Genomic DNA, 18,222 nt, shown 5'->3' with positions numbered 1-18,222 from the left:
TATGGACATCACCAGATGGTCGATACCAAAATCAGGTTGATTATATTATTTGCAGTTGAAAATGAAGAAGCTCTATATAGTCAGCAAAACAAGACCTGGAGCTGACTGTGGCTCACATCATGAGCTCCTTACTGCAAAATTCAGGCCAAATTGAAGAATATAGGGAAAACCACCAGGCCATTCAGGTATGAACTAAATAAAATCCCTTATGTTTATACAGTGGAGGTGAGAAACAGATTCAGGAGATTAGATCTGGTAGACAGAGTGCCTGAAGAACTATGGATAGAAGTTCATAACATTGTACAGGAGTCGGTGACAAAAACCATCCCAAAGAAAAAGAAATGAAAGAAGGCAAAATGGTTGTCTAAGAATGCCTTACAAATAACCAAGAAAACAAGAGAAGTGAAAAGCAAAGGAGAAAGAAAAAGATATATCCAACTGAATGCAAAGTTCCAGAGAATAGCAAGGAGACATAAGAAAACTTTCTTAAGTAAATAGTGCAAAGAAATAGAGGAAAACAATAGAGTGGAAAAGACTAGGAATCTGTTTGAGAAAATAGGAAATACCAAGTGAAAGTTTCATGCAAAGATGGGCACAATAAATGACAGAAACAGTAAGCCCCTAACAGAAGCAGAAGATATTAAGAAAAGGTGGCAAGAATACACAGAAGAACTATACACAGAAGGTCCCAATGACCAGGATAGTCACATAGTGTGGTCATTCACCTAGAGCCCAACATCCTGGAGTGTGAAGTCAGGTGGGCCTTAGAAAGCATTACTACGAACAAAGTTAGTGGAGGTGACGAAATTCCAGCTGAGCTATTTAAAATCCTAAAAGCTAATGTCATTAAAGTGCTACACTCAGTATGTCAGCAAATTTAGAAAACTCATCAGTGGCCACAAAACTGGAAAATGTGTTTTCATTCCAATCCCAAAGAAGGTTTGATCATTGATCAGGGAACTACAATCCTGCAAGCCACACCATGCAGCCAAAAATGAAAAGAAAAATGGGTTAAAGATCTGAATATGAGACCTGAAACCATAAAGTGCTAGAAGACATAGTTGATAAACTTCTTGACATTGGTCTTGGCAAAGATTTTTTGAATTTGACAACAAAAGTGAAACTAAACAAGTGGGATTACATCAAACCAAAAAGCTTTTGCACGGGAAACCATCAATAAAATGAAAAGACAACCTGCTGAATAGAAGAAAATATTTGCAAATCATATATCTGATAAGGAGTTAATATCTAAAATACATTTTAAAAACCTAAACAGCTCAATAAGAAAATAAATCTGATTAAAGAATGGGTATAGACTGGTTCCAAATAGGAAAAGGAGTACATCGAGGCTGTATATTGTCACCCTGCTTATTTAACTTATATGCAGAGTACATCATGAGAAATGCTGGGCTCGGGGAAGCACAAGCTGGAATCAAGATTGCTGGGAGAAATATCAATCACCTCAGATATGCAGATGACACCACCCTTATGGCAGAAAGTGAAGAGAAACTAAAAAGCCTCCTGATGAAAGTGAAAGAAGAGAGTGAAAAAGCTAGCTTAAAGCTCAACATTCAGAAAACTAAGATCATGGCATCTGGTCCCATCACTTCATGGCAAATAGTTGGGGAAACAGTGGCTGACTTAATTTTTCTGTGCTCCAAAATCACTGCATATGGTGATTGAAGCCATGAAATCAAAAGGCACTTACTCCTTGAAATGAAAGTTATGACCAACCTAGACAGCATATTAAAGAGCAGAGACATCACTTTGTCAACAAAGGTCCAACTAGTCAAGGCTATGGTTTTTCCAGTAGTCATGTATGGATGTGAGAGTTGGACTATAAAGAAAGCTGAGCACTGAAGAATTGATGCTTCTGAACTGTGGTGTTGGAGAATACTCTTGAGAGTCCATTGGACTACAAGGAGATCCAACCAGTCCATCCTAAAGGAAATCAGTCCTGGGTGTTCATTGGAAGGACTGATGCAGAGGTTGAAACTCCAATACTTTGGCCACCTGATGCGAAGAGCTGACTCATTTGAAAAGACCCTGATGCTGGGAAAGTTGGAGGGCAGGAGGAGAAGGGGACGACAGAGGATGAGATGGCTGGATGGCATCACCAACTCAATGGACATGGGTTTGTGTGGACTCGGGGAGATGATGATGAACAGGGAGGCCTGGGGTGCTGTGGTTCAGGGGTCGCAAAGAGTAGGACATGACCGAGTGACTGAACTAAACTGATAGGCACAGTATAATGAATATACAATAATGTTGTACTATAATGATATAATACGGTACCTATTGCATCATTGGCAATCATAACATATAAATGTATCAAAATAATGTGCTATGCATCTTAACTTTACAAAATAACATGTCACATTTATCAAATTAAAACACATGCATACATACACACATAATTAGTAAAAAATAAAAATTGAGCTGAGAAAATAAAAGACAGTTTCTAAAGTAGAGATACAAATGACCAAAAGGTATAGGAAAAGATGTTCACCACCAATCATTGAAAGTGAAATTGAAGTCGGTCAGTCGTGTCTGACTCTTTGTGACCCCATGAACTGCCAGGCTTCTTTGTCCATGGGATTCTTCAGGCAAGAATACTGGAGTGGGTTGCCATTTCCTTCTCCAGGAGATCTTCCCAACCCAGGAATCGAACCTAGTCTTCCCATATTGCAGGCAGACTCCTTAGTGTCTAAACCACTAGGGAAGTCCCAAATCTTTAGGAACATGCAAATCAAAACCACCATGAGATATCACTTCATCTGTTAGCCTGGCTGTTAACAGCAAAAAAAGTTCTTTAAAGTATGTGAAGAAGAGGAAACCCTTGTACACTGTTGGTGGGACTGTGAATTAGTTCAATTACTATGAAAACAGTATGAGTTCCTCAAAAAATTAAAAATAAAACTATCATATGCTATAGTGATCTCACTTCTAAGTATATATATATATATATATATATATATATATATATATAACAAAATAATAGCAGGATCTCAAAGATATATCTGCACTCCCATGTTCATTGCAGCATTAACCACTATAGTCAAATATGAAAACAACGTTAAGTATCTATCAACTCATGAATGAACAATGAAATATTATTCAGACATGAGAAGGGAGGCTATCCTGCCATATGCAAAAACATGGGTGAAACTTGAGAGAATACAATAAATGAAATAAGTGAGACTGAGAAAGACAAATACTGCATTAACTCACTTGTTGTGCAGCTGCTCAGTTGTGTCTGACTCTTTGCAACCCCATGGACTGCAGCAGGGCAGGCTTCCCTATCCTTCACCATCTCCCAGAGCTTGTTCTAACTCACATTCATTGAGGTGGTAATGCCATCCAACCGTCTGGTCGTCTGTCATCCCATCCTCCTCCTGCCTTCAAACTTCCCCAGCATCAGGGTCTTTTCCAATGAGTCAGTTCTTCACATCAGGTGGCCAAAATATTAGAGCTTCAGCTTCAGCACCAGTCTTTGCAATGAATATTCAGGACTGATTTCCTTTAGGATGGACTGATTTGATCTCTTTGCAGTCCAAGGGATTCTCTTTCAAGAGTCTTCTCCAACCCCACAGTTCAAAAGCATCAGTTCTTCAGTGCTCAGCCTTCTTAGCTCACTTAATTTTGGAAAAGAAATAAGTCACAGAAAAAACTGAAATCATAGGAACAGAGATTAAATGATTGTTACAGGGGACTGAGGTTTGGGAGAAAGGGGGAGATACTGTTTGAAAAACACAAACTTCTAGTCATAAGATGCATAAATCCTAGGGATATGATGTACAGCATAATGATTATAGGTAACACTACTGTGTTATATACTTGAAAGTTCCTAAGAGTGAAGATTTTAAATATTCTTACTAGTGAAAAGAAATGTAATTATATGATGTGATCCAGGTATTAGCTACTCCCAGAATGGCAATCATTTTACAATATGTAAGTTTATCAAATCAACACTTTGAGCACCTTAAACTTACACAATGTTATGTGTCAATTATATGACAATAAAGCTGGAAAAAAATAAAGAGAAAAATAAATCAAGCAATGAGTAACCCACTTTCTTCACAGGGAAAAAATGCATAGGCAATTCAACTTAGAGAAGCCTAATTAAGGCTAGGATACTCATGACCAAGAGAGCATTTTATGCAAGGTGCTAGGAGATTGAGAGTGAACTTTGGAATATTTACTCACCAGAGAATCCATGAAGGACAAAGGAAGAAAGAATAAGCTTTTTCATCAGTGAATGCAGTTTGTGTAATTTGATTCTTCATGAGGCTAGCATACTGTTAGATTGTAGATGTTACTTTTTGCTATATTATTGTTTGGTTAATTGGAAAAATGGCCCTGCCTGCAGTGAGGATGCACTTAGGCAAGTGTCATGAAGAAGAGTAGACAGTGAAAGACATTCTGGTAAATGATGTGATTCTAGTTCTTGGGAAAAAGGCCAAATGAAATTTATACCATGGCTTCCCTGGTGGGTCAGTGGCAAAGAATCTGCCTGGCCATGCAGGGGACAAAGGCTCGATCCCTGGTTTAGGAAGACCCCACGTGCCTGTGCTCCCGAGCCCGGGAGCCACAACTAATGAGCCCAAGGGCTGCAGCTGCTGAAGCCTGTGTGCCCTGGAGCTTGTGGTCCTGCGACAAGAGAAGCCATCGCAACACACGCCGACACTGCAACCAGAGAGTAGCCCCTGCTCGCCATAGCTAGAGAAAAGCTCGTGCAGGAACGAAGACCCCGCACAGCCAAAAAGAAAGAAATACGTAAGTAAAACTATTAAAGACATGTTTTAAACACCATTTAAAACCTAACTCTAACCCGAACAAACTTCTTTTCCATGTAACTTTGAATATTTTCCCCTTCATGAATCATCTCTGAGCATTTGAGCAGCATAATATCTCCCAACCCCAAACATATATATATATATATATATATATATTGATCTCAATAATCCAGGCACCATCTTATTCACATAATACATAATCTTCTCAACTAGCCCCTTTGATTGACTGTAATCGATTCTGTCAGAGTGAATTAATATAAATATGAAAGTGAATACTTGGAAAGTGAGAAGTAACAGAGACAATATCACTCAGCTGTCTCTATGCTGAATGCTTTTTAAATCGCATTATTTGGAAGGTATTTTTAAAAATCCTGGTTTGTAGCACACAAAAACAAACAAAAAATATGACCATGATAAAACTTGCATTTCAAAAAAATAGTCTAAATATAGAAAAGATAAGAAATATTTTTACTGAATATGATTGTGGGGTTTTATTTTGGGAGTAGATAAGGGGAAGATGGTTCACCTTTATTTCCATAAATCATGGTTTTATATTAATAATTTGATGCTGATATAAACTCTTCTGATGCTAAATTAAAAAGTACTTTTTAGTAATTTGTACCATTTTTATATTAATAGCTGTATTATTGAAACTTAAAATATGGAAATTTATTACACACAAATTCTCATAAACAAGAGCAAAGCATTTTCCTTCTGTGAATTGAATGAGATATTTCTTCAGTAATTTCATCTTTTCTATTTTTGCCTTTTCTGAGTTTTTAATAGTTCCTTTCCTCTTTTTTGTGTACTTCCAACAATTCCTACATGAAAACAAAACACCAAAGAAATATATATCTACCTTGATTGATATAAATAAAAACATAGTAAAAGGGCTTCTTTGAATTTTGAAACAACAGTTTGGTTTTGTAATAATATATAAAACATATGCTTCTCTCAGTGATGTAGTTAACACTTTGAAAAATTATCACATTCAAGGAGTTACACTGAAATGGAAAATCAAAACTTTTTTTTAGTCCAAGGATAAATAGGCTATTTCTTTAAAACTCATATTAAATAAAACAATATAAATATTTTATTTTTTTAATATTTTAGACAAACACAATCATTAATTTTAAAGAATGCTTTTTTTTTCCATTTAAATAGATTCCTTGGTAATACAGTGCAATGGTGAACAAAGTGGGTTTTGGGGGGTTCAGTTAACTGGATCAGCTTTCTATTGCTTTATTCTCCAGCTTACTAAAACCAAGGAAGTTATCTCATTAATTTATCTGTAAAAGTATAATAACTGTATTATTGTTTTAGCATCTAGGATTATTTGAGGGTTAAATGGAAGCATTTCATACTTAATACACATGAGATATTATTTATCTAGAAGATTATGTAACTATTTACATAATGGGATTTATAAAGCTAATAAGTGTCTTGGAAATGTAATTATATTGAAATACCTGTTTATATAGAAAATATACATAGTCTCAGGAGGAATAAGAAGAGACTGGTAGCTCAGGCAGTAAAAAACTTGCCTGCAATACAGGAGACCTGAGTTCAATTCCGGAGTGTAGAAGATCCCCTGGAGGAGGGCATGGCAATCCACTCCAGTATTCTTGCCTGGAGAATCCCATGGACAGAGGAGCCTAGCAGCTACAGACCATGGAGACACAAAGAGTTGGACACGATTGAAACGACCTAGCACACACAGTGGGGGAAAAGTACTTCAAGAATTTTCAGGGAGATTCTAAAACATCTCTCAATGGTCCCCCTCTGCCTCCCCAGTGGTAAAATCTAATTGTACTTTCTAAGTAAGGAAATGTCTATTATGGTGTTGCCATTGTTCAGTCACTAAGTCCTGTCCAACTCTTTGTGACCCCATGGACTGCAACACGCCAGGCTCCTCTGTCCTCCACTATCTCCTGGATTTTGCTCAAATTCATGTCCACTGAATTGGTAACGCTATCTAGTCATCTCATACTCTGTATCCTCATCTCCTTTAACCTTCAGTCTTTCCCAGAATCAGGGTCTTTTCCAAGGAGTTGGCTCTTGGCATCAGGTGGACAAAGTTGGAGCTTGCAGCTTCACCTTCAGCAATAATCCTTCCAATGAGTATTCAGGGTTGATTTCCTTTAGGATGGACTGGTTGGCTCTCCTTGAAGTTGGAGTTGGAGCTTCACCTTCAGCAATAGTCCTTCCAGTGAGTATCCAGGGTTGATTTCCTTTAGGATGGACTGGTTGGCTCTCCTTGAAGTCCAAGGGACTCTCAAGAGTCTTCTCTAACACCACAGTTCAAAAACATGAATTCTTCAGTGCTCAGCTTTCTTTATAGTCCAACCCTCACATCCATACATGACTACTGGAAAAAACCATAGCTTTGACTATACAGACATTTGTTGGCAATGTGATGTCTCTGCTTTTCAATATGCTGTCTAGATTTGTCAGAACTTTCCTTACAAGGAGCACGTGTCTTTCAATTCCATGGCTGAAGTCACCATCCACAGTGATTTTGGAATGAAAGAAAATAAAATCTGTTACTGTTCCCCATTTTCCCCCTTCTTTTTGTTATGAAGTGATAGGACAGGTGCCATGATCTTAGTTTTTTTTAATGTTTCCAGCCAGTTTTTTCACTCTTCTTCTTTACCTGAATCAAGAGTCTCTTTAGTTCCTCTTCACTTTCTACCATTAGGATGGTATCATCAGCATATCTGAGGTTGTTGATATTTCCAGCAATATTGATTCCAGCTTGTGATTCATCCACCTGAGAATTTTGCATAATGTTCAGTTCAGTCCAGTTCAGTCGCTCTTTGACTCTTTGCGACCCCATGAATCGCAGCACGCCAGGCCTCCCTGTCCATCACCAACTCCCGGAGTTCACTCAGACTCAGGTCCATCGAGTCAGTGATGCCATCCAGCCATCTCATCCTCTGTCGTCCCCTTCTCCTCCTGCCCCCAATCCCTCCCAGCATTAGAGTCTTTCCCAATTAGTCAACTCTTCGCATGAGGTGGCCAAAGTACTGGAGTTTCAGCTTTAGCATCATTCCTTCCAAAGAAATCCCAGGGCTGATCTCCTTCAGAATGGACTGGTTGGATCTCCTTGCAGTCCAAGGGACTCTCAAGTGTCTTCTCCAACACCACACTTCAAAGGCATCAATTCTTCGGTGCTCAGCTTTCTTTATAGTCCAACTCTCACAGCCATACATGCCACTGGAAAAACCATAGCCTTGACTAGACGGACCTTTGTTGGCAGATTAATGTCTCTGCTTTTCAGTATGCTATCCAGGTTGGTCATAACTTTCCTTCCAAGGAGTAAGCGTCTTTTAATTTCATGGCTGCAGTCACCATCTGCAGTGATTTTGGGGCCCCCAAAAATAAAGTCTGACACTGTTTCCCCATCTATTTCCCATGAAGTGATGGGACCAGATGCCATGATTAGTTTTCTGAATGTTGAGTCTTAAGCCAACTTTTTCACTCTCCTCTTTCACTTTCATCAAGAGGCTTTTTAGTTCCTCTTCATGATGTACTCTGCATATAAGTTAAATAAGCAAGGTGACAATATACAGCCTTGTCATACTCCTTTCCCAATTTGGAACGAGTTCATTGTCCCATATCTGATTATAAGTACCTTCTCTTGACCTGCATACAGGTCTCTCAGGTGACAGGTAAGGTGGCCTGGTAGTATCATCTCCTTAGGAATTTCCCACAGTTTGATGTGATCCACACAAAGTCTTCAGTGTAGTCAATGAAGCAGAAGTAGTTTTTCTGGAAACTCCATTGCTTTTTCCATTATCCAACAAATGCTGGCAATTTTGCCTCTGGTTCCTCTGCCTTTTCTAAACCGAGCTAGCACATCTGGATGCTCTCAGTTCAGACTGCTGAAGCCTAGCTTGAAGGATTTTGAACATCACCTTTCTAGCATGTGAAATGAGCTCAACTGTACAGTGGTTTCTACATTCCTTGGTATTACCCTTCTTTGGGATTGGAATGAAAACTGACTTTTTCCAGTCATGTGGACACGCCCGAGTTTTCCAAATTTTCTGATATATTGAGTATAGCGCTTTAACAGCACCATCTTTCAGGATTTTAAATAGCTCGGCTTGAAATCCATAATCTGCACTAACTGTGTTCTTAGTAATGCTTCCTAAAGTCCACTTGACTTCACATTCATGGGTATCTGGCTCTAGGTGAGTGACCGCATTATTGTGGTCATTTGGGTCATTAAGACCTTTCATGTATGGTTCTTCTCTGTATTCTTGTCACCTTGTCTTAATCACTTCTGCTTCTGTTAGGTCTTGCCATTTATGTCCTTTATCATGCCATCCTTACATGAGATGTTCACTTGATATCTCCAAGTTTCTTGAAGAAATCTCTAGTCTTTTCTGTTGTTTTCCACTATTTCTCAGCATTGTTCACTGAAGAAGGCCTTCTTTTCTCCCTTTGCTGTTCTCTGGAACTCTGCTTTCAGTTGGGTATATCTTTCCCTTTCAACAACAATGATTTTGGTACTATCTTGTTTAACTGAGATGGAAGCTACCTGATAATGATCTTTTATCAAGTCCTGGCACATGTTGGCATTTAGTGGTTTGACCCTGGGAAACTGGTGAGATTTTGTTTTATGAAATCTCAAACCTTACTCTTTTAGTATCTGCTCTTAGATTTTTCAAAACTACTATCATCTTCTTAAAAATGGCAGTTCATGTTAAGGAGATAATATTTGTTTTTAAGTATTTTTTTTTCATTCCTTCATAATATGATGTTGTTGTTCAGTCACCCATGCATGTCTGACTCTGCAACCCCATGGACTGCAGCACTCCAGGCCTCCCTGTCCCTCATCATTACCAGAAGTTTGCCAAAGTTCATGTCCATTGCCTTGGTGGTGACATCCAGCCATCTCATCCTCTGATGCTTTCTTCTCCTTCTGCCCTCAGTCTTTCCCAGCATCAGGGACTTTTCCAATGAGTCAGCTGTTGGCAACAGGTGATCAAAACACTGGAGCTTTACTTCAGCTCAGTCATTCCACTGAGTATTCAGGGTAGATTTCCTTTATTATTGACTGGTTTGATCTCCTTGCTATCCAAGGGACTCTCAGGAGTCTTCTCCAGCATCACAGTGCAAAGGCATCAATTCTTTGGCATTCTTCCTTCTTTACAGTCCAGCTCTCACAACTGAATGTGACCACTGGGAAGACTATAGTCTTGAGCATATGGACCTTTGTCGGTAGAGTAATTCCTCTGCTTTTCAACACAATTCATAGGTTTGTCATAGCTCTATTTTCAAAGAAGATCACCTGTTTCAAGTCTAGCTATGCAACTTACTAAATATATAATTTTGACAAGTTACTCAGCCTCTTGGCTTCCATTTTTTTCATCTAAAAACTGAGGGCAATTCTTAACTTGTGAGGTGTCTTGATGATTAAATGACCATTATACAATAGAGGAAAAGGAAAGGAGGGGAAAGAAAAGGGAAGAGAAGGGAGACAAAGAAAGGGATATAAGGATTAAACTGAAGGAAGGAAAGGAAGTAGAAAAGAAGAAAAGAAAGAAGAAAGGAAGGAAGAAGAAACTAGCTGAAAGGCAATTCTTAACAAAGATGAATAATGACAGTTTTAGACCTTTAGGCTTTACCGAGAGGTTAAGAATACAGAGTGCCCTGTTGCATATTCTATTTTAGAGGGCCTCTATCTTTATATTGCTGTTTTCCCACTTTCTCTGCCTACTGCTTAGCTAAGGTGACTTTAATTGGTTTCTACAACAATGGAAGAGACAGGAGAGAAAATTAAGAAAATTTCAACTGGACAGTGAGGAGGCTTTTAAAGGTGATGGTTCCAAGTGGAATGGAGTGAGTGATACTATTGGAACACCACTCTCAGAAGGCTGATCTTTACAGTGTGCAAATATCTCAAAATTATCTCACTGTGTGACATTATTTTTTCCCTTTTATTTCCCATATTTTAAGGATTATAATATATTTTGTTGTAAGGTTTACCTTTATTTTTTCATTTAATATGCTCTCTCAGTGTTCAAAGAAATGATGCTGAGTACTGGAGAATACACACATTGTTCTGAGAAGTATCACTAGGGGCAGATATAGAAATTGTCTTTACCTAAGGACTTTTAGGGCTTCCCTGGTGGTTCAGCAGTAAAGAATCCACTTGCAATGCAGGAGATGCAGGAGGCACGGGTTTGACCTCTAGGGGGAAAGATCCTCTGGAGGAGATCATGGCAATCCACTCCAGTATTTTGGCCAGGAGAATCCCATGGACAGAGGAGCCTGGTAGGCTACAGACCATAGGGTTGCAAAGAGTTGAACACCACTGAAGCAACTGACCATGCACACATGAGAACTTTCTAATGAATGTTGACCCTTCAAGTGTCCCCAGGAGAGAACTGACACCCTTGGAAGAGATACTATGAAGAAAAATATCTCTGAGTGGTGATAGGAAGCTGCAGTGTGTGATTGACTGGAAATAATGTTTATAATATAGAACGATATTTGTATTGTTAAACATTTGAGAAAACTTACTCAGTTTTCAAAATATGTCTCAATGAACATGCGAAAGCACTAACCAATTAGGACAGACACCTGAACCGTTAGGTAAGACACTCAACCAATCAGAACAAATGCTGGCCATAAGGGACCTATTGGGCAGATACCACCCTTCCCTGAGGAGGAAAGTTTTCAGGCTCATTTAATCTACTCTGTGATACTGGAGGCATCCTGAGACCAGTCAAATTAAGCCAGCCTGACTCATCCTCACTTGCACTGTATTTCCCCTGAAATCCCAGAGAAAACCAGGACTATGTTATCTTTCACATGACTTAAGCCATTAAGAATGTAATGAGTTATTATTAATCTGTTCTTCAGAATGTTATGTACAGGCTAATGTTGTCTACACTATTAGAGAGCTGAAAAATGTTAGAAAGCCATCAGTTAATTTGTTGCTGCTGTTTAGTCCCTAAGTGATTTCCACTCTTTCATGACCTGTGAACCAATGGACTGTAGCCTGCCAGACTCCTCTGTCCATGGGATTTCCCAAGCAAGAATCCTGCAGTGGGTTGCCATTTCCTGCTCCAGGGAATCTTCCCTACCCAGGGGTTGAACCCATGGCAGGCGGGTTCTTTAATAGTCCAATGTTAAACCTTACTTTGCTTTGTAGCCTTGAGCAAGTCACTATGCTTGCTCAATTACTGTTTCCTCAATTGTGTAAAAAAATTAAAAAACATGATATTCATTTCTAACATTTAAAGTTGTTCAAAAGATAACATGAGATAATTTCTAATTGCCTTATCATTTCCCAACTTTCGCATATAAATAATAAAATGACTAAATTTAAAAAAACACTAATTTATTTATATTTTTCTAAATTTTTGGTAATACTTTTCCTCAATATAACATTTTTATATGAAATACCTTTGAAATCTTTCCTTGATATATTATTTTCTCCTATTAGGGGGATACCCTGGTAGCTCAGTTGGTAAAGAATCGATCTGCAATGCAGAAGACCCTGATTCAATGTCTGGGTCAGGAAGATTGAATGGAGATGGGATAGGCTACCCAGTCCAGTATTCATGGGCTTCCCTTGTGGCTCAGCTGGTAAAGAATTTGCCTGCAATGTGAGAGACCTGGGTTCGATCCCTAGGTCGGGAAGATCCCCTGAAGAAGGGAAAGGCTAACAACTCCAGTATTCTTGCCTGGATAATTCCAAGGACTGTATAGTCCATGGGGTCACAAAGAGTCGGACACAACTGAGCAACTTTCACTTCACTTCACTTCTCATATTATATAATTTATATCTCTAACCAGAAAATATTACAATTTTATTGCTATTTTGAGGTTTCTGGAAGATAATTGTAAAGGCTATATAATATATTGCAGCTTGTGCTTGACTAAAAGTATGAAAATAACTGGTAATGCAAGTTATAATGTAACTTTTCATGAATAGAACGCTCATTTACCTTTTTCTTTAGAATCTGAGAAATGCATCTTGTGATTGAAAATCTACTAAGTTCAGTTCAGTTGCTCAGTCATGTCTGACTCTTTGTGACCCCATGGAAAGTAGCATGGCAGGCCTCCCTATCCAAGACCAAATCCCAGAGTTTACTGAAACTCATGTCCATTGAGTCATTGATGCCATCCAACCATCTCATCCTCTGTCGCCCCTTTCTCTTCCCACCTTCAATATTTCCCAGCATCAGGGTCTTTTCCCATGAGTCTGTTCTTCACATCAGGTGGCTAAAGTATTGGAGTTTCAGCTTTAGCATCAGTCCTTCCAATGAATATTCAGGACTGATTTCCTTTAGGATGGACTGATTGGATCTCCTTGCAGTCCAAGGGACTTTCAAGAGTCTTCTCCACCATCATACTTCAAAAGCATCAATACTTTGATGCTTCAGCTCTCTTTATAGTCCAACTCTCACATCCATATATGACCACTGGAAAAACCATAGCTTTGACTAGATGAACTTTTGTTGGAAAAGTAATGTCTTTGCTTTTTAATATGCTATCTAGGTTGGTCATAACTTTTCTTCCAAGTAGTAAGCGGCTTTTTATTTCATGGCTGCAGTCACCACTTGAAGTGACTTTGGAGCCCCTCAAAATGAAGTCTGTCACTGTTTCCACTGTTTCCCCATCTATATGCCATGAAGTGATGGGACCAGATGCCATGATCTTAGTTTTCTGAATGTTGAGCTTTAAGCCAAATTTTTCACTGTCCTCTTTCACTTTCATCAAGAGGCTCTTTAGTTCTTCACTTTCTGCCATAAGGGTGGTGTCATCTGCATATCTGAGGTTATTGATATTTCTCCCAGCAATCTTGATTCCAGCTTGTGCTTCATCCAGCCTGGCAATTTCTCATGAGGTACTCTGCATATACATTAAGTAAGAAGGGTGACAATATTCAGCCTTGATGTACTCCTTTCCCAATTTGGAACCAGTCTGTTGTTCCATGTCCAGTTCTAACTGTTGCTTCCTGACCTGCATACAGATTTCACAAGAGGCAGATTAGGTGGCTTGGTATTCCCATCTCTTTCAGAATTTTCCACAGTTTATTGTGATCCACACAGTCAAAGGCTTTTGCATAGTCAGTAAAGCAGAAATAGATGTTTTTCTGGAACTCTCTTGCTTTTTTGATGATCCAGTGGATATTGGCAATTTGATCTCTGGTTCCCCTGCCTTTTCTAAATCCAGCTAAACACCTGGAAATTCACGGTTAAGTACTATTAAATCCTGGCTTGGAGAATTTTGAGCATTACTTTACAAGGATTTGAGATGAGTGCAATTGTACGGTAGTTTGAACATCATTTGGCATTGCCTTTCTTGAGGCTTGGAATGAAAATTGACCTCTTTCAGTCCTGTGGCCACTGCTGAGTTTTCCAAATATGCTGGCATATTGAGTGCAGCACTTTCACAGCATCATCTTTTAGGATTTGAAATAGCTCAACTGGATTTCCATCACCTCCACTAGCTTTGTTTGCAGTGATGCTTCCTAAGGCCCACTTGACTTCACATTCCAAGATGTGTAGGCTCTAGGTGAGTGATCATGCCATCATGATTATCTCGGTCATAAAGATCTTTTTTGTACAGTTCTTCTGTGTATTCTTGCCATGTCTTCTTAATATCTTCTGCTTCTTTTAGGTCCATACCATTTCTGCCCTTTATTGAGCCCATCTGTACATGAAATGTTCCCTTGGTATCTCTAATTTTCTTGAAGAGAACTCTTATCTTTCCCATTCTATTGTTTTTCTTTATTTCTTTGCATTGATCACATGAGTAAGGCTTTCTTATTTCTCCTTGCTATTCTTTGGAGCTGTGCATTCTAATGGGTATCTTTTTCCTTTTCCCCTTTGTTTTCAGCTTCTCTTCTTTTCACAGCTATTTGTAAGGCCTCCTCAGACAGCCATTTTGCTTTTTTGCATTCTTTTTCTTGGCGATGGTTTTGATCCCTGTCTTCTGTACAATGTCATGAACCCCCATCCATAGTTCTTCAGGTACTCTGTCTCTCAGATCTAATCCCTTAAATCTATTTCTCACTTCCACTGTATAATCATGAGATTTGATTTAGGTCATACCTGAATGGTCTAGTGGCTTTCCCCACTTTCTTCAATTGAAGTCTGAATTTGGCAACAAGGAGTTCATGATCTGAGCCACAGTCAGCTCCCAGTCTTGTGTTGCTGACTGTATAGAGCTTCTCTATCTTTGGCTGCAAAGAATATAATCAATCTGATTTCGGTGTTGAACATCTGGTGACGTGCATATGTAGAGTCTTCTCTTGTGGTGTTTGAAGAGGGTGTTTGCTATGACTAGTGCACTCTCTTGACAAAACTCTATTAGCCTTTGCCTTGCTTCATTCTGTACTCCAAGGCCAAATTTGCTGGTTACTCCAGGTGCTTTTTGACTTCCTACTTTTGCATTCCAGTCCCCTATGATGAAAAGGACATATTTTTTGGGTGCTAGTTCTAGAAGATCTTTTAGGTCTTCATAGAACCATTCAACTTAAGCTTCTTCAGCATTGCTGGTCGGGGCATAGACTTGGACTGCTTTGATATTGAATGGTTTGCCTTGGAAATGAACAGAGACCATTCTGTCATTTATGAGATTCCATCCTAGTACTGCATTTCAGACTCTTTTGTTGACTATGAGGGCTACTTCATTTCTTCTAAGGGATTCTTGCCCACAGTAGTAGATATAATGGTCACCTGAGTTAAACTCACCCATTCTAGTCCATTTTAATTTGCTGTTTCCTAAAATGTCAACATTCACTCTTGCCATCTCCTGTTTGACCACTTCCAATTTGTCTTGATTCATGGATTTAACATTCCAGATTCCTATATAATATTGCTCTTTACAGCATCAGACTTTGCTTCTATCATGAGTCACATCTACAACTGGGTGTTGTTTTTGCTTTGGCTCTCTCTTTGTTCTTTCTGGAGTTATTTCTCCACTGTTCTCCAGTAACATATTGTGCACCTACCAACCTGCAGAGTTCATCTTTCAGTGTCCTATCTTTTTACCTTTTCATACTGTTCATAGGGTTCTCAAGGCAAGAATACTGAAGTAGTGTACTAAATTAGTAAGCAATTAATGAGGTAAGGTTATGTGGCTAAAACTGAGAATTTCTTTCTTGTAATTTTGGTATTTTCTGAAACCAATGAAACACTTTCTTATTCTTATAACTCATAGCTCTCTGCTCGTAGAGAAGACACATGGCTCATCCTCCCTGGAATCTCACCTTGAATTTCAATCGCCTGCTGGATTACAATTGCTATTTTCTCACAGTCTACTTGACATATTCTTTTATTGCTTCAACTAATCCACACTCAACTCTTGGTTTCAGACTTTTGTTTCACATAGTGATGTAACACACACAACAAAGTCAGCATCATAACTAAAATTATGTGTTTATTATGGTTTACTTGAATATCTTTGTGTTGACGTCAGAAATTTACTATATAGCTAGTTTGTTACCCTTGTTGTATGTAAATTCCTTTTCCATGTTGTTCTGCACTCATAAAAACAGGCTTATTTAATTTTAAAATTATGTTAGCTTATGACTCTCTTAATTTCTCACTCTTGATTTGAATATGTAAATAGCAATAATTCCAATTTCATATGCTTCAGTGGTTTCTTAGTAGTCAGTCAAAGGAGCTGGTAGGTTTAATCAGCTATGTTGGACATCATCATAGAATATTAAAATATTCATAAGCCCAGTTAGTTATAGCAGAGATTTCTCTTCAGGGCTTGCATACCTTGAAAAGGAATCAGATTAGACTGCAATCTGCAAAGAATGGCAGTTGACCCTGAGGGCCCCAAATCCAAAGATTTCACTTCCATTTTCCAAAGTATTCCAATCATTCAACAGTTTGCTGCTGCTAAGTCGCTTCAGTCGTGTCCGACTCTGTGCGACCCCAGAGACGGCAGCCCACCAGGCTCCCCCGTCCCTGGAATTTTCCAGGCAAGAACACTGGAGTGGGTTGCCATTTCCTTCTCCAATGCATGAAAGTGGAAAGTGAAAGTGAAGTCGCTCAGTCGTGTCCGACTCTTAGCGACCCCATGGACTGCAGCCCACCAGGCTCCTCCGTCCATGAGATTTTCCAGGCAAGAGTACTGGAGTGGGATGCCATTGCCTTCTCCAATTCAACAGTTTATCTTTGCCTAAAAGATAAAGTCATTTCTTCCTAACATATAACACTAGATTCTTTATAAAATGGCACCAGAGCAACTTTCCTTCATCTGATTCTTCCTTCTATATGTCAGTTCTGTGAAAACACTTGGGAACGCAGCTTACAATGAAAGAGACAAAATACATGTCTTCATGGAGCTTTTATTCTTGTGATGGGAAGTGGATAATGCACAAATAAGTAGGGGTATGGAATGACCCATGATGATAAGTGCTGTGGAGAAAACTAGAGAAGAATGAAAAGGAGAAATATGTCTCTCTGTAAGAAATGTTGCAGGCAGGGGAAGCTGAAGGTGCAGGTCCTAAGGAGAAACACTCCTTAAAGTGTTTTAAAAAATAGCAAGGCAACCAGAAAAATGTCCTGAAGCAGAGTAGTCTGAAGATATGTGGTCAGGATATTAGTAAAATGTGGGATTGGAGATTTGTAAGACTGGAATGAGGGTGAGGTTAGGAGAAGGGCATTTTCAGGACTTTAATTTTATTCTGTGATATTACTTTTTAAAATTTGATTTTTATTGTTTGATTTTGTTCTGGAATATTATTATAACATATTTATTCTTTAATTTTGTTATATGAATCATTGGAAGAGTTTGAGCACTTTAGTAACATGATCTGATTTAGATTTTACAAGAATCTCTTTGTCTACTGTGTTCAGGACAGATTTTAGGAGACAAGAGCAAAAGCTTGGAAAATGATTAGTACATTGCAAGGATCTAGAGGAGGGTGGGGAGTGTTAGTGGACCATGACCATAGGTTTGTGGGCTTCCCTGATGTCTCAGGTGGTAAAGAATCTGCTTGCATGCAGGAGACCCTTGTTCAATCCCTGAGTCAGGAAGATCTCCTGGAGAAGGGAATGGCTCACCCACTCCAGCATTCTTACTCGGAGAATTCCATGGATAAAGGATCCTGGCAGGCTACAGTCCATGGGGTTGCAAAGAGTTGGACACAACTGAGCAACGAACACTTTCACTTTCATCATAAGTTGATAGAAGACTAGGGTTTTGTGTGTGTGTGTCTTTTGCTTGAAATGATGTATTTAAACCGTGGATATTTCCTTCCCCTAAACCCTACAAAGGTGCATTCATCCTTCATGTGGTCACCCCTGACATTCTAGTTTGGTGCTACAAGTTCTGCTACTCTTGCTTAGTACTTTATAGGTGTTCCATTGTACAGTGTTTACAACATTGCCTTATGCGTATTTGTTAATGTATCTGTCTTCCTAGTTAGATTGTTAGCTCCAAA

Source organism: Bos indicus, chromosome 3, assembly GCF_029378745.1.
Source record: "Bos indicus isolate NIAB-ARS_2022 breed Sahiwal x Tharparkar chromosome 3, NIAB-ARS_B.indTharparkar_mat_pri_1.0, whole genome shotgun sequence".
Taxonomy (NCBI): Eukaryota; Metazoa; Chordata; class Mammalia; order Artiodactyla; family Bovidae; genus Bos; species Bos indicus.
Note: the sequence above shows the minus strand (reverse complement) of the source record.